We start from the raw sequence: 17104 nt of genomic DNA, 5'->3' as shown, positions 1-17104 counted from the left end.
GCTTGATCTAAATCTGACAGCTTCATCCAATCCAGGGCTTCTCCAAGACCTTTGAAAATTCTGTTACTGTTGAGGAGACAGCAGGCTTCTGGGCTTAGGTTAGAATATGGTGCCCTATTGATGGGTCCTGAGAGTGTCCAAGCCTTACATAGAGAAAACCATCACTGCTCTTAAGATGTTTTGCAAGCAGGTGAAACTTGATTGAAGTGTGGCAGTGATGCTTTCTGAGATCTCTGGCCCCTAGTTTTTCTAGGCTTTTTGTTTGCCTCTTAAGATACAGTGAGCTGCTCTTAATTGTGGCTGTGTCCTTTGCCACGAGCATACCTCTGAGCACACAGTTATTTTGAGCTCCTCTTCTTCCAGTGGTTCGGATGAGCAATTCTGAGAGATATGCAGAATGGGGATGGCTGTGCTGCTGCTTCCTTTTCTGTCTTAGCTGTGGTTTTCCCTTGCAGGGCACAGTTCTCTGCCTGGGCCCAAGTCTGTGTGGGTCTCTCCATCCACAAAGCTGCTCACCGTGCAGGCGGCACAGGCTGAGAGGAGAGGCCAGAGCAGCTCTCCTGTTGCAACACGGAGCAGCAAGATACAAGTGGAGGAAGGGCCTGCAGCTGTACTGAGGAACTTCAACGCAATCATTGATTTTCCATCTGAAAGATAAAGAAAGAGGAATTCCCTTTCCAGCCCCTACCATCATTGTTCGGATGATTTTTATTGGTTTATTTTTTGTCCATTATATCTTTGAGGATTCAACTAACACACAGTTGCCCTATGGCCTCAGTGGAGCCACACAAGGTGCCTTTCCTTCCTGGTTGGGCAGGCAGTCACAAGATGCAGAAAGCCATGCTGGCGTCTATCCTGTTCTGTGCTGGCTGTACATGGAAATCTTGGGGTTTTCCAGATTTCAGGGCCATGTGCCTGAAACCAATTGTGCTTCTCCTGTAAGCAGAGCTGTTGGTCAGACTTGCTGGCACTAGAAATTAAAGGTGGCAGTGAGCTGAGGCCGAGGAGGTGTTAATGTAAGAGTCAGGGATGCTTTTGAGCTTCCCTTATAACTGTACGGTTCCTCAGAAAGCAGTTACGCCTGCCAGCTCCTTTCCTGTCCGGCTGTGGAGCCTTTGCTCATATGCTCCGAATCTTGCTTGAAATCATTGAGAGGAATGTAGCCAGCAGGACTTGAGGGCTGAGCTGTAGGAATGGAAGCATCCTCTGCTGTTTGAAACAGAGGGTGTTTCTAGGCTGTGTTTCAGCAGAAAGCAGGCAGTGGCGGGAACAGGCAACTATTGGCAAGGGCTCGGTGCAGCTCTTCCCTCATCCTGCACCACGACTGACAGCATGCTCTGTTTTCTCTCCAGACTGAGTTCTCCCAGTAAGAGGGCAGAGTCACCAGCTGGCAGTTGGCGTTCCTGCTTCTGCCTGGGCAAACCATCCCGTGGCCAAACACCAACTGCAGAGCAGTGCCAGGGAGCCCTCTGAAGCAGAAGTCGTGGTCCTGGCAGGTAAGGGTGCAAATCCAGCTTTCAAAACACTGCTTGTCAGCAACACAGGTAGAATTCATGCTTTCAGTGGGCTTGTACCTCCTTCTGGCATTCAAGCCCGTGCCTGACATCTTTGGTTGACTCCTGTCTTTCCCAGATGAGTCTCACAAGCTGCTTGAAACCTGCTTGACAGGCAGCACCAAGCCTTTGCCTCCTTGGACAGTGAAAGTTTGACGCTAAATGCTGTGTATCTACTCTTTCCAGGTGAATCGATCCCTTGCCAATACAGGAACCCACCAGCAAGTTGCAATGATGCACGTTGTGCTTCCATCAATGGAGTGCAGTTAGGATGCATGAGTCACTGCAGTTCCAAGGACAGCCTTCCACGCGACAGCAATGATGGAGAGAAGGATGTTTGACCTATTCAGTTTTGGGCCCCTCCCTGCAAGAAAACCTTGCGGTTCTGGAACGTCTTCAGCTACGAAGGTAGTGAGGGGTCTGGAGCACAAACCTTACGAGGAGCTGCTGAGGGAACTAGGATTGTTCAGCTTGGAAAAGAGCAGGCTCAGGGGAGACCTTATAACTCTCTATAACGTCCTGAAGGGAGGTTGTAGTGAGCTGGGGTTTGGCCTCTTCTCTCGTGTGATCAGTTATAGATCTAGAGGGAATGGTTTTAAGCTGTGCCAGGAAAGATTCAGGCTGGACATTAGGAAATATTACTTCCCCTAAAGGGTATTCAGGCATTGGATAGCACTGCCCAGGGAGGTGGTGGAGTCACCGAACATGGGAGTGCTCAAGAAACGTTTGGATGTTGTGTTGAGAGGTATGATTTATCCGGGAAGTATTGGTAATGGTTGGACCAGATGATTTTGTAGGTCTTCTCCAACCTTGATAATTCTGTGATTCTGAGCTGAGAAACTTTTCTTGCTCAAGTCCAGCTTCCAAGCTTAACCACCTACAATGAAGTTGATGTCGTTTTTCTGGTAGCCCTCAAGACAGTGTCCGCATTTACCCAAAATCAGGAGGTAACCAGCTGCAGTGAAGTGAGCGATTTCAGTGCCTATTTCTGATGGTGGCAATGAGTTCAGAGGTCACACTTAATTGACGGTGCCTGTTTCCATTCTGACAAAGGATGTAGTTGCAGCTGACTTCCCGAGGCTGCCATACGTGGTGGTGACGCAGCCTTGGGCTTCTGCGTTTGCATGACTCCCACCTTTCCTTTCTGTGTCTTGCAGGTCAGCTGGTGCTGGAAGCGGCCGGTATCTGAGTAGGAATGAAGGTGAGTGCAGGAGCAGCTGCTGAGGGGAGGAAGGAAGTCCATGCTAATGAGCTCTGAAGCATCTGCAGGTCCAGTACGAAAGGAGGCAGCAGTGATGCAGGGGGCTCCCCAGCAGGAAGCTGTCTGATCCAAATGCTTGCTGAGAGTTTGGAAGCCCAAGCCCTTCTGGTCTCTGTAAGGGTGGCTAGTAAAAAGATGTTAACCAAGATGGTGGTAAATAGTCAAAGATTATTAGCAAAGGAAAACTCACCAATGTTGGTGCCTTGACCAGAAAGCTGAGGCAGTCTCAACTGGGGAGCAGTCTCCAAGAGATTCTGCCTTAGTGGTGGTCAGCCTTTAAATGAGGTGAGGTCTCAGAAGAGGTGCAGTCGAGGTCCACCCCTTCAGGGAGCACAGCTAGATTACTCTCACCTGTGCTCCCGCAGCTGGCCCAACACTTGCCTCAGCTGATTAATCAGAGGTTCAAGCTGTGATTTCCCATACAGTCTCTAAGCTGAAGGCAGCATCTCCTTGATCTGATGGTGGTGTGCCTGAGTGAGGGAGTGATCCAAGCTGGATGCAAAAGAGTCATCTTAATTTCTCTCCTATTTTACTTCAGATGACACCTATTGGGTGTTGGTTTCTTAAAATTTGGATCTAGGAGGTGGCCTCTCCCTTTGCTTCTGGTGAAAGCACAGATGTGCAGCAGGAGTAGAAGACAAAGAGGTTTTCTTGGTGACAGCAACACCAATTATTTGATTCAAATGTAGAACTGTGATGAAGATGGTGAAGAACAGATCCGCCTCAAAGACATGCTTGATCACATAAGGAATGAGCATGTGATCCAAGACAGTCAGCGTGGCTTTAGCAGGGGAAGGCCATGCCTAACCAATCTGGTGCTCTTCTATGATGGAGTGACGGCATTTGTGGACAAAAGGAAGGAAACTGATGTCATTGACCTGGACTTGAGCAAGATCTTTGACATGGCCCTCCACCACATCCTTATCTCTAAACTGGAGGGATGTGGATTTGACAGGTGGACCACCTGGTGGATAAGGGATTGGTTGAAAGGCCACAGACAGAGGGTGGTGATTCATGGTTCTGTGTCCAGGTGGAGGCCGATAACAAGTGGTGTCATCCAGGAGTCTGTCTTGGGACCAGTGCTTTTTTACATGGTTATCAGTGACACCAATGATGCAATGGAGTGCACCCTCTGCTGTTTGCTGAGTGGTGCGGCTGATGCAGTGGAAGGAAGGGATGCCATTCAGAGGGAGCTCAACCGAGAGGTTGGCCTAGGTGAATCTAATGAGGTTCAAGACAGCAAAGTGCAAGGTTTTGCACTTGGGCTGGAGGAATCCCAGGCATTTCTACAGCCTGGGAGGAGCAGTCCTTAAGAGAAGCCCCGCAGAGAAGGACCTGGGGGTCCTGGTGGATGAAAAACAGAACGTGAGCCATCAGCGTGCTCTTGCAGCTCAGAGAGCAAATGGTCCCCTGGGCTCCATCAGAAGAGGGGATGGCCAGCAGGGACAGGGAGGTGATTGATCTTCATGATCCTTGAGGTCCCTTCCAGCCCGGGCCATTCTATGATTCTGTGATTACACTCGCTGTCAGAAATAACGGCAGCTGTACAGAAGCTTGTTTTTTCTTTCTTTTTCTGGCTTTGAAGGAGAAGGGGTGGAGCAAGGGGAGACCCACTGGTCATTTGTCACCTCATGAACAGGATGGATTCTGCATTGACTGTGAAAAACCTGGGCTAGTAGCATGGGCATGTTTCAGGCTGGACTCTTCTTTTGCTGCTTGGTTTCCTTTTGGCTACAGGGAGACAGCTGTCTAAAAGTGTGTTTTCAAACCCACTCTCCAAAACCGTGTTTCATTGTTGCAGGTGGTTCAGTGTGCTCTTGCAGTGCAGACGCTGTAGTTTGCTGTAGAATCTGAATGGTTTCTGTTCCTAGGGGAGGACTGGGAGGAGGTAGTGAGAAGAGAATTCAATGCCTAAGGGGAGGGGAGATCGGGGATTGGTGGGAGAGGGAGCCAATAGGAGGGAGAGAGGAGTTGGGCGCAGGGTGATGGTAACACCCCTTTGTGATGTCATAATGCCCCTTTGTGACGTCATAATGCTTCTTTGTGATGTCATAATGCCCTTTGTGATGTCATAATGCTCCTTTCTGACATCACGATGCCCCTTTCTGACGTCACGATGCCCCTTTGTGATGTCATAATGCCTCTTTGTGACGTCATAACGATCCTTTGTGACGTCATGATGCCCCTTTGTGATGTCATAATGCCCTTTGTGACGTCATAATGCTTATTTGTGATGTCATAATGCCCCTTTGTTACATCATAATGCCCCTTTGTTACATCATAATGCCCCTTTGTGACATCATAATGCTTATTTGTGACATCATAATGCCCCTTTGTGACATCATATCACCCCTTTGTGATGTCATACTACCCCATATGAAGTCCAGGCAGAGTCAAAACTTATGGACCTGCACGAGGATCACTTTCAAGACAGTGGCTCTGTTGCTTCAAGCTTATTTGCTTCGTCCTGCCGCCACTCTATTACCAAGTATCAACAACCTCTTGCATGATTCAACTTGCAAACGTTTGACACTAACCCTTGTGTTTCTGTGCCTTCCTAGATAATTCGAGCCTTTGTAAACGCCAAAGATCCAAACCAAGTAGTGATGTGCAGTGTGTTTCCATCAATGGAGAGTTCTTATTAAGCACAAATCGCTGCAATTCGGATGACAGCCTTCCACATGGTAACAGTGATGGACACAAGGTGCTCATCCACGTTCATGCTCTCATATCTCCTGGCTCTGCTGAAGCTCCTGACCTGAGCCTGCCAGACACAGCAGTCACCTGCCTGGATTGAGACCCAGCGCCTTTGCAGTGCTGCCCATCCCAAGCACAGCCCGAGTGCCCCAACAGCAGCACCACCATGCAGGAGCAGGTCAGCATCAGTGAGGTGAAGCTGAGCATCTTAGATGGGGACTTAGAGTCAGGCTGCCAGTCCCAGGCACCAGGCAGCAGCACCAGCTCTGAGCCACTCTCATCTTGACAAGAGGAGTCCCATCTTCACCCTTGACCTCTCAAGCCCTCCTGTCTTTTATTGAATAAAGTCACTCTCATGCTCAATCATCGCCTTGGCTGCATTCCGAGTCTTCATTCACAGGGATTGGGATGAATGCAACAAACAGCAAGGCAGCTCAGCTTGCAATGCTATGGCTGTGGGGTTCGTGCAGGCAGAGCTCTGGGTTCCCATTTTGCATGGCTTTGGGATGTCAGCAGCAAGATCTCTACCATTTTGTATGGCAGCAAATAATCTCTAGCATCCAGGTTGCTGCTCATGATAATCCCAGTCTTCCTGGCTGTCGCTTTGTGATACCTTTCAAAGCCTTTTGATACTCTTTGATGCCTTGGCTGCTCCCTAACACCTCTGTCCTCCTGCCATGTTGACTCATGTCTCCCACTTTGAAGCTGGCTTTGCAGATCATCTCCAGCCCTGTCATCATCACGCTGCAGCAGGAGGTGCTCACCTGGCCCAGTGTCTGGCAGTGCTGCTTGTTCTGCAGATGAGCAGCTGCCTCCTCATCTCTTCAGCTACAGTAGTTTTTCTCAGGGCAGTTAGATGCAGTCATGCTCCTCTGGATTTGGTGTGTTAAATCCATGCTGCATGGCAGCAGTCAGTGCAATACAAAGGTGTTCTGTGTGCCACAGCATTTCTCCAGGGGCTGCCAAAGGTAGAAGCACAACACAGCACCATCCTTCTGACAGTAATGTCTGTGAGTGTTAGACATGTGAGCACTGCATCATCCCCAGCGTGTCAGTGCTTTTCCACACCAACCTGACTCTCACACTCTGCACTGAATGTAACTCTGCTCTTGTGGAGACAAATGCTTTCTGTCACATCCTCCATCCCTGCAACCATTTGCCGGTAGGCAGCTCTTGCAGAAGAATCAAGCAGCAGAACCTTTTGCTCACCCTACAGCATGCAAATGCTATGAAAGCAGAAATAACCTGGCGTGCTCTGGGTCTGCAAGGCTGCACAGATGGGAGAGGTAGATTGTGTTTTTGCAGTGGAGGTTTCCTATATTTTCAGTACATAGTGTAGGCCCTAACTGAATGTATAACCCTCTTGTAAAACAGCTGTATAAGTAGTTTTTCCACCAAGAAAGTTGCTGAACAGAGTTAAGTTCAGACTGGGGGCATTCTGACATGGGGAGAATTGAGACAAGCACAAGATAAATACAGGGTGGGTAGAGCCCAGCACAGGACAGAATGAATGTACTGACTTTTGGAAACACTGCCCTTCTCTCTCCGCAGAAAAGTACAAGGCAAACCTAAAAACAAGAGGTTGGTAATTGACCTTCTATGGAAATGAATCCTAGCCACAGTCTCGAGGAGTCTGTGAGCCTGAGATGCTCAACCAATGAGAGCCATGAGAGCATCACCTGCATTGGGTTTAGGGCACAGAACAGAACTGATTTCACTGACTGGTGTGCAGTTTCTCCCTTGCCAATAGGGGATGTGCGCGCAGTATTGCAGTAATGAATAAGCACTGCTGCTATCGCTGCCATCTTTGCCTAACTAGAAATCTTTGACTTTGAGAGTTTCTCACACAAGGGGAGAGGGTAAGAAAGTAAAGAGGCACAGAAAACTAAGGGAAACTGCTCTTCTTTATCTTATCTATAAAAATTGATACAATTGATGCTGTTGTGCATTTTTTTTAATTTTATTTTTAATTTTTTGCTAATGTCAGTTAGATTGTTTTAAAATATCCACACACCAAAATCTGACTACCAAGCAAATGTAATGAAAATGAAATGAAGGTGAGTTAGCGGAAAGCACAAGGCCATATTATATTAGGCTCCAGCAAATTTACAGGCAGTCACTGCACGAAGAGATAGATCTGAGTTGTACATTATATGATTCCCACAAAGATTAAGGAAATCTGAAGCTTTCAATATATTTTTTTAATTCTTTTTTCATTTCATTTTTAAACACCTGACCCAGACCCCAACCCTCACAGGAGCTGTAAAGATAACAGCAATAACCCGCAATGTAACTCTAATCCTAACCCTTACCCTGATTCTAAAATCGTCCCTAACTCCAAATGTAACAACAAAAATGATGCTAGAAGTTTGTAGCAAAAGGAACCTTAACCCTGATCATAATCCAAAAAACAATCATTAAGGTAACAATAATATTTACCTTAAGAGTAATATTAATCAGAGCCCAGATGATGCCTGCATCCAATCAGAAGCATGCTTTGCATTATTTAAGAGTTGTATTTTTTCCAATGAACTCTCTCTATTATCACTTTTATAAAGTAACAGAGTCTGTTCTTTTTCTCCTGACACTGTGCCTTACTCCTGACATCTCCTGGAAATGACCCAGATAGGGCACCATCAAAGTAATGCTAATAGTAATGTCAATCCTAAGGGTATCTCTAGCCTCAGTGTTAATGGGACGCTAACAACAATCCCAACAGCCTTAAACATTCTGGTGGTGTGAAAGAGGTGCTGCCTTGCACATGCTGGGCAGTCCCATTGCCTGTTAAATGCAGGCGGCAGCGTAGAAACATGATGCCCGTGGTCAGAATGCCCTGTGGCAGATCCTGGCACCGGAGAACTGACCGGAGAACCATGAGAGAACTGACAACAAATCACTCGACATCAGAACCGACCCAGTGGTTATTTACAAGCCTTGGGAGACCCAGACAGGATCTCAGAGTGGTGAATGTAGGTACAGAAGTTGTTACTACTCTGTTTTCTTCTAAAAGAAGTGGTTTTTTTTCATCTCAGAAGTTTGGGGGTGGGGGGCAGGAAAGGGATATCAATTTAATTACTCATTAATTTATTGACAGACATTCACGTTTGCTACGTTTGGAGAAGTTTTTATTTGTTTGCTTTGGTTTGATTTTTTTTTTTCTTTTTTTTTTCCCCCTTCCCTCCTCTTCCATCTTTGTGTTCTTCCCCTATAATCAAAAGAGAACTGATCCCCAGGGTCTGTCCCGCAGACGTTCTTTCCGTGGTCTCTGCTGCCACCTGCTGGCCAATACACGGAACTGCCACTGTTGGGCGTTTGGTGCCGCAGGAAGCACAACGCAGATCTGAGTTCTGACCGGTCTACGCAGCAAATCCGCCAATCTTTATTGCGATAAGCCCTCCAGACAAGAGCATAAAGTCTTTGCCTGAGGGCAGGGTTAGTAGTAATGGATGTCAGTTTTGAAATTTCCAGTCCATTCACCATAGCACTTTCTGCCTCCATGTCCCATAACCAGAGCAGCTATGCTGGCATGCTCTCTTGGTTTCTGTCTAAACCACTGTACTATATCCATCAGTTCAGCTGCTGTATTATGGGCAGCAGGGTTTGGGGGGTTGGACACTGGTCAGGGCACTCCCACCAGCCTATCCTGCATTTATTTTTTTTCATTTATGGGTTACAATCAGTCAGATCTCAAATAGATCTAGTCCAAATGGAACCTCAAAATCTGACCTTTTAGTGCCTTCATTTACAGAGTCCATTTTATACAGATTCCCTTGTACAGGGCCCCCATGGTCCTCCAGACAGTTGTTACTGATCTTCCATAGGAGAATGATTGAATTAGGTTTTTTTCCCATCAAAACTGCCACCTGTCTTTCCAGTTTTTCAACACTGTCATTCAATAGCTGATTTGCATCAGCCTGAGCCTCTTCAGTTATGTTCAGACAGTTCAAGGCCATTAAAAGTGGCCATGCCACCATGAACACAGCTAACTGTCATTCTCAAGTTGTAAGTATGTCTTTGCTAAGACCATGGAAATACTCAGTCAGGTGGGCCAGGGACTCATGGACCCTCCCTCCGTCCCACACAGGGCCCCATTTTTCAGTGACAGAAGCAGTGCTGCATTTTGAGGATCCTAGGAATCCCAGGACATGCCCTGACAAAAGGTCATTCAAAGGGGTAGTCTTTCCCCATCCAAACCACCCCATTGATATTCACAGAATCACAGAATTGTAGGGGTTGGAAGGGACCTCCAGAGACCATTGAGTCCAACCCCCCTGCCAAAGCAGGTTCCCTACACCACGTCGCACAGCTCAGCATCCAGGCAGGTCTTGAATATCTCCAGAGAAGGAGATTCCACAACCACCCTGGGCCGCCTGTTCCAGTGCGCTGTCACTCTCACCATAAAGAAGTTATTGCACACATTAGTGCAGAATTTCCTATGGTCCAGTTTCTGTCTGTTTCCCCTTGTCCCGTCTCCACACACTGCTGAAAAGAGTCTGGCCTCACCTCTTTGCCCCCCACACCTCAAATATTTATAGACCTGGATCCTGTCCCCTCTCAGCCTTCTTTTCTCAAGGCTAAACAGACCCAGTTCCCTCAGTCTCTCCTCATTGGGGAGATGCTCCAGGCCCTTCACCATCTTTGTGGTCCTCCACTGGACTCTTTCCAAGAGATCCCTGTCTTTTTTGTACTGGGGAGCCCAGAACTGGATACAATATTCCAGATGAGGCCTCACCAGGGCAGAGTAGAGGGGGAGGATCACCTCCTTCGACCTGCTGGACACACTCTTTTTAATGCACCCCAGGATGCCATTGGCTTTTTTGGCTACAAGGGCACACTGCTGGCTCATGGTCAATCTGTCGTCCACCAGGACGCCCAGGTCCCTCTCAGCAGAGCTCCTCTCCAGCAGCTCTTCCCCCAGCCTGTACTGGTGCATGCAATTATTTCTACCCAGGTGCAAGACTCTACACTTGCTTTTGTTAAACCTCATCTGGTGTCTTACTGCCCAGCTCTCCAGCCTGTCCAGGTCTCGCTGAATGGCAGCACAGCCTTCAGGTGTGTCAGCTAATCCTCCCAACTTTGTGTCATCACAAACTTGCTGAGGGTGGTCACTATCCCCTCATCAAGGTCGTTGATGAAGATGTTGAACAAGACTGGACCCAGCACAGACCCCTGGGGGACGCCGCTCGTTACAGCCCTGCAGCCAGACACTGCACCGCCAACGACAACCCTCTGCACTCTGCCAGTCAGCCAATTCTCGACCCACTTCACTGTCCAATCACCTATCCCATACTTCCTCAACTTTGGTATAAGTATGTCATGGGAGACTGTATCAGTTATAGAGGTTATAGAGTTCAATTCCTGTAGTCAATTTGGCGGCCCAGGTGGGACCAGCTCTGTTCGCTGCAGGACCAGCTGAGAGGGAGACACTTTTGGCGCACCCTGAGATTTCTCTGAAGGACTCCCTTCCTCACCTGATCACTGCAGGGACAGACAAGGACCACCCACAGGTGGACCAGGTATGTGTATGGTAAGTGGAGCCCATATGTCTTGAGGAGACATCCTACACAGTTTACAGCCATACGTGCTGCTCCCAGGGAGGTGAGCTCATGGCTTTGGTTGCCAGCTGGGGTAGGAAGACTCCTTGGGTGAGTTCCTATGAAAGGGAACTGTATGTCATATGAATGGAAACAAGAACAAGTACTCTCTCCCAGGTAGTTGACAATAGGAGGGACCTAGGTTGGTCTCTCCTACAGGTATGGGATATAGTGGATAGCCTGTCAAATGGTAGCCTGGGTTCTCCAAGGTGTAATCATGGGGCTTATAGGTTGTATGTTCAATATTATCATCTGCTTTAAGTGTTTGGTACCGTGTGTCAAGCCGACTCTGGGAAAAACATTAACGTTTGCAACTGGTCGACCAGAGTATGAGTGTTATTAAGATTCCAGCTAGAAAACGTTGTCAGCATTGTGTAGTATGAATAAACCATGGTTTTTGATCTAAATGTCAGAGTGAGTGTGGTTTGAGTGAGACACAGAACAGCTGCAGGGTGAGTGCCGAGTCCCGATCCATGTTTCCTTCCTCCTGTGAGGGAAATGGCCAGACACGGACAAAGTGAAAGACTGTGTTGTCTGTCCACTCATAAGTACTTTCTGCTTGTGTGTAAGAAGACGGGAGTTTGTACTCTGTAGATTAGTAAGATTGTCCTGAGGAGAGGTGTACATTCCACCCGACCAATGAGTGTCAACCCATTTATGTAATACTATGTACTGCTTGCGAGGAAGTGTGTGAGGGAGGTGGTTCAATCAGTGCTGGTTCTGTGGCACAGTGTTTATAACTGAAGAATACAGACTGTATTAAGGGAGTTTATGTGAACTGAAGAACTGTACTGTTTGACAAACAGTTTTGATGGTATAAGAAAGTGTAATTGTTAATTATATATGAAAGTGTACTTGAGGGAATGTGGAAGTGTATCTGAGCATACAAACAGAGAGAGCATTTACAGAGGAAAAAGGATTAAAGTGAGTTTACCTGCATTGACATGAGCGCAACACCCTGCACCGCTGCCCTGTGAGCTGAGCAGAGCAGAGCAGAGACACAGTCCCCGTGTATCAGGTAGTGTTATTCTGCTTACCAAATGAATGAGTTCACTACAGAAGAGGCAAATCTTCCCCTCTGCTCCATTTGTGGCATACTCTGGAGTTCAAGGCATTGCAAAGCTATGGCACATCTACTTTCTTTCAATGATGACACCTTTGTGTGCTCTGGGCTCTCATTTCAATTGCATCTAAAGAAGTCTAGGGTCATGCCAGCTGACAGGAAGCTGGCAAATGTTGTCTCATTGTAAGGAAGAGCAAGAAAGATGACATGGGCAATTATGGACCTGTCAGTCCAGAGCCTGGTAAAATTATGGAGAAAATGATGGTGGGAGTTATGGAAAAACAGCTGAAGGACAATTCTGTCATTGGTCGCAGCCAACACAAGTTTGTGAGGCGAAGGTCCTGTTTAATTTAAGCTCATTCTGTGACACAGTTATCCGTTTAGTTGACCAAGGGAAGCCAGTTGATGTAATCCTTGAGGATTTCAGTGGAGATTTTGACAGTTTCTCACAACAACCTTCTGGACAGAATGTTCTGCATATGGCTAGACAGAAACACAATGTGGTGGGTGAGCAGTTGGACAGTAGGTCAGTCCCAATGGATTATAGTCAGTGGGTTCCATCAGGCTGGTAGATGGTCACTGTCGGGGTCCCCAGGGTTCCATTTTGGGGCCACTTTCCTTTCATGTTTATGCAGATGACTTGAATGCAGGACTAGAAGTCGTTCTGAGCAAGTTTGCTGATGAGACCAGATGAGGAGGTGCTGTTGCCTCCACTGAGGGTGGAGAGGACTTGCAGAGAGATGTGGACAAGTCAGAGAAGTGGGTACCAGTTGGTACTAAGCACCAAGTGCATAAAGTATAACAAGAACAAGTGCCTGATTGTGCACCTCAGAACATAAAGGACATCAAACTCTGGGAGAATGTGCAAACGAGGGCACTGGAACTGAGAGATCTGAAGTTCAGAGTTTCACAGGGATTGACTGCTTGTTCAGACTGGGCCCTTCTCACATCCCTTCTCACATCCTGCAATGAAACATAGGTCTCATATGGGACATGAACCTCACAGCGTCCTTGCACCACATGTAGAGCCTGGGATCTTCTGTCCCCATGTCTTTCATTTAACATCATACGGACCTCCAACCCATTGCCCCAGGAAATGCCCGGAGCCAACATGACATACAGGACCTCTCTACCACTGGTCTTGCAATCAGGGCTTGACCTGTCTGCTTCGTAAGGCAAAGGAGAGGTTTCTTAGCATGCCAGTGCCTTTGCCTGCCTTTAGTCATGGCTTCCAGTTATCTTCTCTAACAAGTCCCTTGGGAAGCTTACTTGGTAATGTTCCTCACTGGGCCCATTAGTACTCCAAGAAACTTCACTGTTACTTCTGACTTTGTCTTGTTGAGCACTTTGTGCAAACTTCTCTCTGCACTGGAGGCTGACGAACTCAGCATCAAATGCACCCTGGGACCATTATAACCTAAAGAATCTCCTGTGCCTTATGCCATCTTGTTATCTTCTTCAGGTTATCAGAACTTGTTCAGCAAAAAGGAGGGATATCTGGAGAGAGCTTGAAGAATCCAGTATAAATTTCTTGTCTATTTATTTATAGTTGGGTTTAAAGAAGACATTAAAGCAGCACTGTGCAACTGATACCAATCCAGGATGTCCCAATGAGTTCTGTACTGTTACTGTGTTGACAAAGGTCCTTCTCAACCTCCCCACACAATTTCTGCTCACAATGGACCTATGGGACTTGCATCACTTTTCTTCACATCACTCTTCTCCTTCATCCTTCGGATGCATTCATCCGCTCAGTGTTAAAACTGCTTTGCACCAACTCCCACTGGCTTTCCTCAGAGAACCAGCTACACATGGAAAAGGAAAGATTTCTCTTTTTTATCTGGCCAGCAAATGGAAAGAAAGGTGATGCAATTGAATGAACAGTAAAACACAGTGATCAACTGCATGCCATGTTCAAGCTGCATCTATTGAAGTTTGTCTTTCATATGGAATATTTTTAAAAGAAATGATTTATACTGAGGTAGGATAGGATAGATTGAATCACAGTGAAGTAGTTGACAACAGAGGCCATCAGACTCTGAGAGATAGAGCAAATTCCAGTAATCTTCCTGGGATAGATCAGCCAGGTAGTTGAGAGGTATCAACTTAAAATTGATCAGGACTTGTGAGTATTTCACACACTGAGATGGGTTAACACATTCTCATTGATTTATATCTTTGTCTCCAACTCTGTTTTTCACTTTTACTGACATTAATGAACATCTTTCAGACTTCGTGCCTTAATTAAAAAGAGACAGTGATTGAGAAAAAGAAAAAGTATAAGAAGAAAAAGAAAAAGAATAGATAGGAAGGGATAGATCAAATCACAGTGAAGGAGTTGACAACACATTCCATCAGACTTTGGGGAGATGGAACAAATTCCAGTAATCCCCCTGAAAGTCAGAAATCAGACAGATAATTGGGAGGTATCTGACTGAACAAAGAGCAAGGGATGGAGAAATCTGGAGGGCAGTGGGAGTAGTGTGTGCCCAAATGGCCTGCTGAAAACATGCCCTTAACCATGGCCATTTCTTTAGGAGAGCTGAAAAAACTTGGAGGATGAGGCACATCAAATAGGCAGCAGGGAAGAGTAGTGCTGGGCACCGGGCTATAGTCACAGGGCATTGGCACTGGCACCGCTGTCTGTGTCTCTGAACCTGAAGGCATTTTTGTCCAGCGAACACAGTTCTGGAAAACATTGTAGTTTCAGTAAAAGAAAAAAAAAGACATCAAATCACCTCAAAGATTCATATTTACAACTTAAAATGGAACAAGACTCATGAGAATTTTTCATGTTGAGAAGGGTTAACACAATTTCAATGATTTCCATCTTTGTCTTCAATTATTTGTTTCAGTTTTATTGACATTTATGATCAACTATTAAGCTTACAGCCTCAAAATAAATAAATTAATTAAAAGAGATACATTTGCATCTTGCACATGGCCTGATGCCCCTTTCACCTTCACAGTTCCCACAAGTCCTTCCATGCCGGAGAGTATGAGATCCAGCAGAGCACCTCTCCTCTTTGGTTCCTCCACTGCTTGGTCAAGAAGCTGCCATCTGTGCTCTCCATGGATCTGCTGGATGCCACATGCCCTGCTGTGCTGTCCCTGCCACAGATAATGGAGTGACAAAGGCCACCAAATGGGACAGGGGACAGACAACATCAGATTCCCATCTGTCTGCAGAGGGCACCTTCCATTTACTCTCCCTGATCAGGAAGACAGGAAAAGACACTGATGGTCTCCTCTGTTTGCCATTTCCATTAGCTCTGACCTGTCTGCTCTTCCATCCCCAGGCAGAGCTCAGTGCACTCTCACAGAGGGCAGTCGCCCTTCTTTGTCTCCTCGCCCATCCATCCTAAAGACTCGGTATCCCCCTTGTGCTACAGTGCAGTTGTGGAAACCATTAAACTGTGTCCCCATGGTCCAAACAGGAGCTCAGGCCAGCAGCTCTACCAAGATTTCTAGCTTCTTGTGTGTTGGTGTTTGCATTAGTGCAAAAGCACAGAAGTAAATATCCTAATTGAAAAGCATCACTGGACATTGCCTGACTGGATAGCTCATCTATAGAATCAGTGTGCAGAAGGTGGCACACAAACATTAGACCGATCGTGGGTCTTGGAGGTGACGTAGCAGCACGGACACACCATGGGCATGGCTTTCCTGAAGGCCCTGTGCTGCACTTGCAGCTGTGAGTGAATTCACCGGACAGCCGGTGCTATCCCCTCTCTGGCCCTCAGCTGATGCCCAGGAAGGAGCTGTCTATCTCAGGGATTTCCCACACGGTTTACAAGCACTTGCAAACATCAGGAGCAGCCCAGGCACCTTGGGCATCACCCAGTGTCTGTGTGTGAGCAGCTGCCTCCCAGCTGAAGGACCGAGGACTCAGAGCAGGAGCTCACATGCAGACAACTCCTTGTGCACTTCGGAACTGAACCAGAGGAATCCCAGCTCCTGTGGTTCTGTGGGGAGCCGAATCCCATTTCAGCTCCAGGATTTCTGTCAAGGGATGAGACTCCTGCGCTGCCTCAGCTGGATCACTGTCCTGCACAGGGAAAGTCCAAACCTCGCCTTCCTTGTCTGGGTGCCCTTATTGTTTCATCAAACGATCTCTGGGAGCACTCCCCATATGTCTCCAATCAGTCACTGACCACTGGACATGTGGTGGTTAATTGAGCGGATTTCAAAGCACAGTCATGATGCTGTTGTCTTTCAGGAGCTGTTGGCCATGAGGACCCAGGGACATGTCAGGGGAAATGAGTGTGAAGGATAAAAATGACATAATCTGCTGCTTGCTTGTCCAGGTTCCTGGGACACAGGGAGCTCATAAAAGTGGGCAGAGCTGCAGAGAGACAGCTGTGCCCAGGAGCAGATCTCGTGCACAGCACAGCCTGCAGGTGACAGAAGGAGAGGAGAGAAATTGGAGAGAGCTTGCAGGATGTGTGTGGTGTGAGCGGGCTGTGAACTCACTGCAGGAGCATTGCTCACAGACCATGACAAGGTAAGTCTCACAGCTGACCATGAGCTGCTTTTAATTAAGGGGTAATTATAACTGGGACATCCCATAGGAGATCTGACTGCAGGCACTGCATGTTTCTTTACTGTGGAAAAAGCTTTCTGCTCCAGCTGAGACGGGTGCCCAGGGCTGTCCTGCAGAGCAGGGTCCCTGCTGTGCCCCAGGGGCTGCGTGCCGGGTATGGGACTCTGCCGCCTGCCAGGCTCAGCACTCAGTCTGCCCGGGGAGCTGCCCAGGGCACTGCGGGGAGACGGGTGGGGGGAAGGAGCCCCCCGGCAGGGCTTGTGCTGCCACAGCTGCTGCCTGGGGCAGGGGATCACAGCTCCACTGCACAACAGGATGTTTGTGAGGGCACTTTGCAAGAGGAGAGCCAAGGCAGGGGGTTTCCATTTCCTGTTCTGAGGCAAAGAGGTTTGG

The 17104-nt window shown here is 47.5% G+C and overlaps 1 long non-coding RNA gene across 1 annotated transcript; it reads left to right on the top strand.

Moving 5' to 3' along the window:
* Nucleotides 1–922: 922 nt before the first annotated feature.
* On the top strand, nt 923–5782 carry LOC146755564 (uncharacterized). The gene is made up of 4 exons (XR_014938037.1): nt 923–1496; nt 1740–1961; nt 2711–2754; nt 5376–5782. It is a non-coding gene; the product is annotated as an uncharacterized LOC146755564 (long non-coding RNA).
* The last annotated feature ends 11322 nt before the right edge of the window (nt 5783–17104 follow it).

The sequence above is a fragment of the Coturnix japonica genome, chromosome 32 (assembly GCF_054131305.1).
Source record: "Coturnix japonica strain WE chromosome 32, WE-NBRP24, whole genome shotgun sequence".
NCBI classification, from domain to species: Eukaryota; Metazoa; Chordata; class Aves; order Galliformes; family Phasianidae; genus Coturnix; species Coturnix japonica.
Note: the sequence above shows the minus strand (reverse complement) of the source record. Positions and strands in the feature narration are given on the sequence as shown.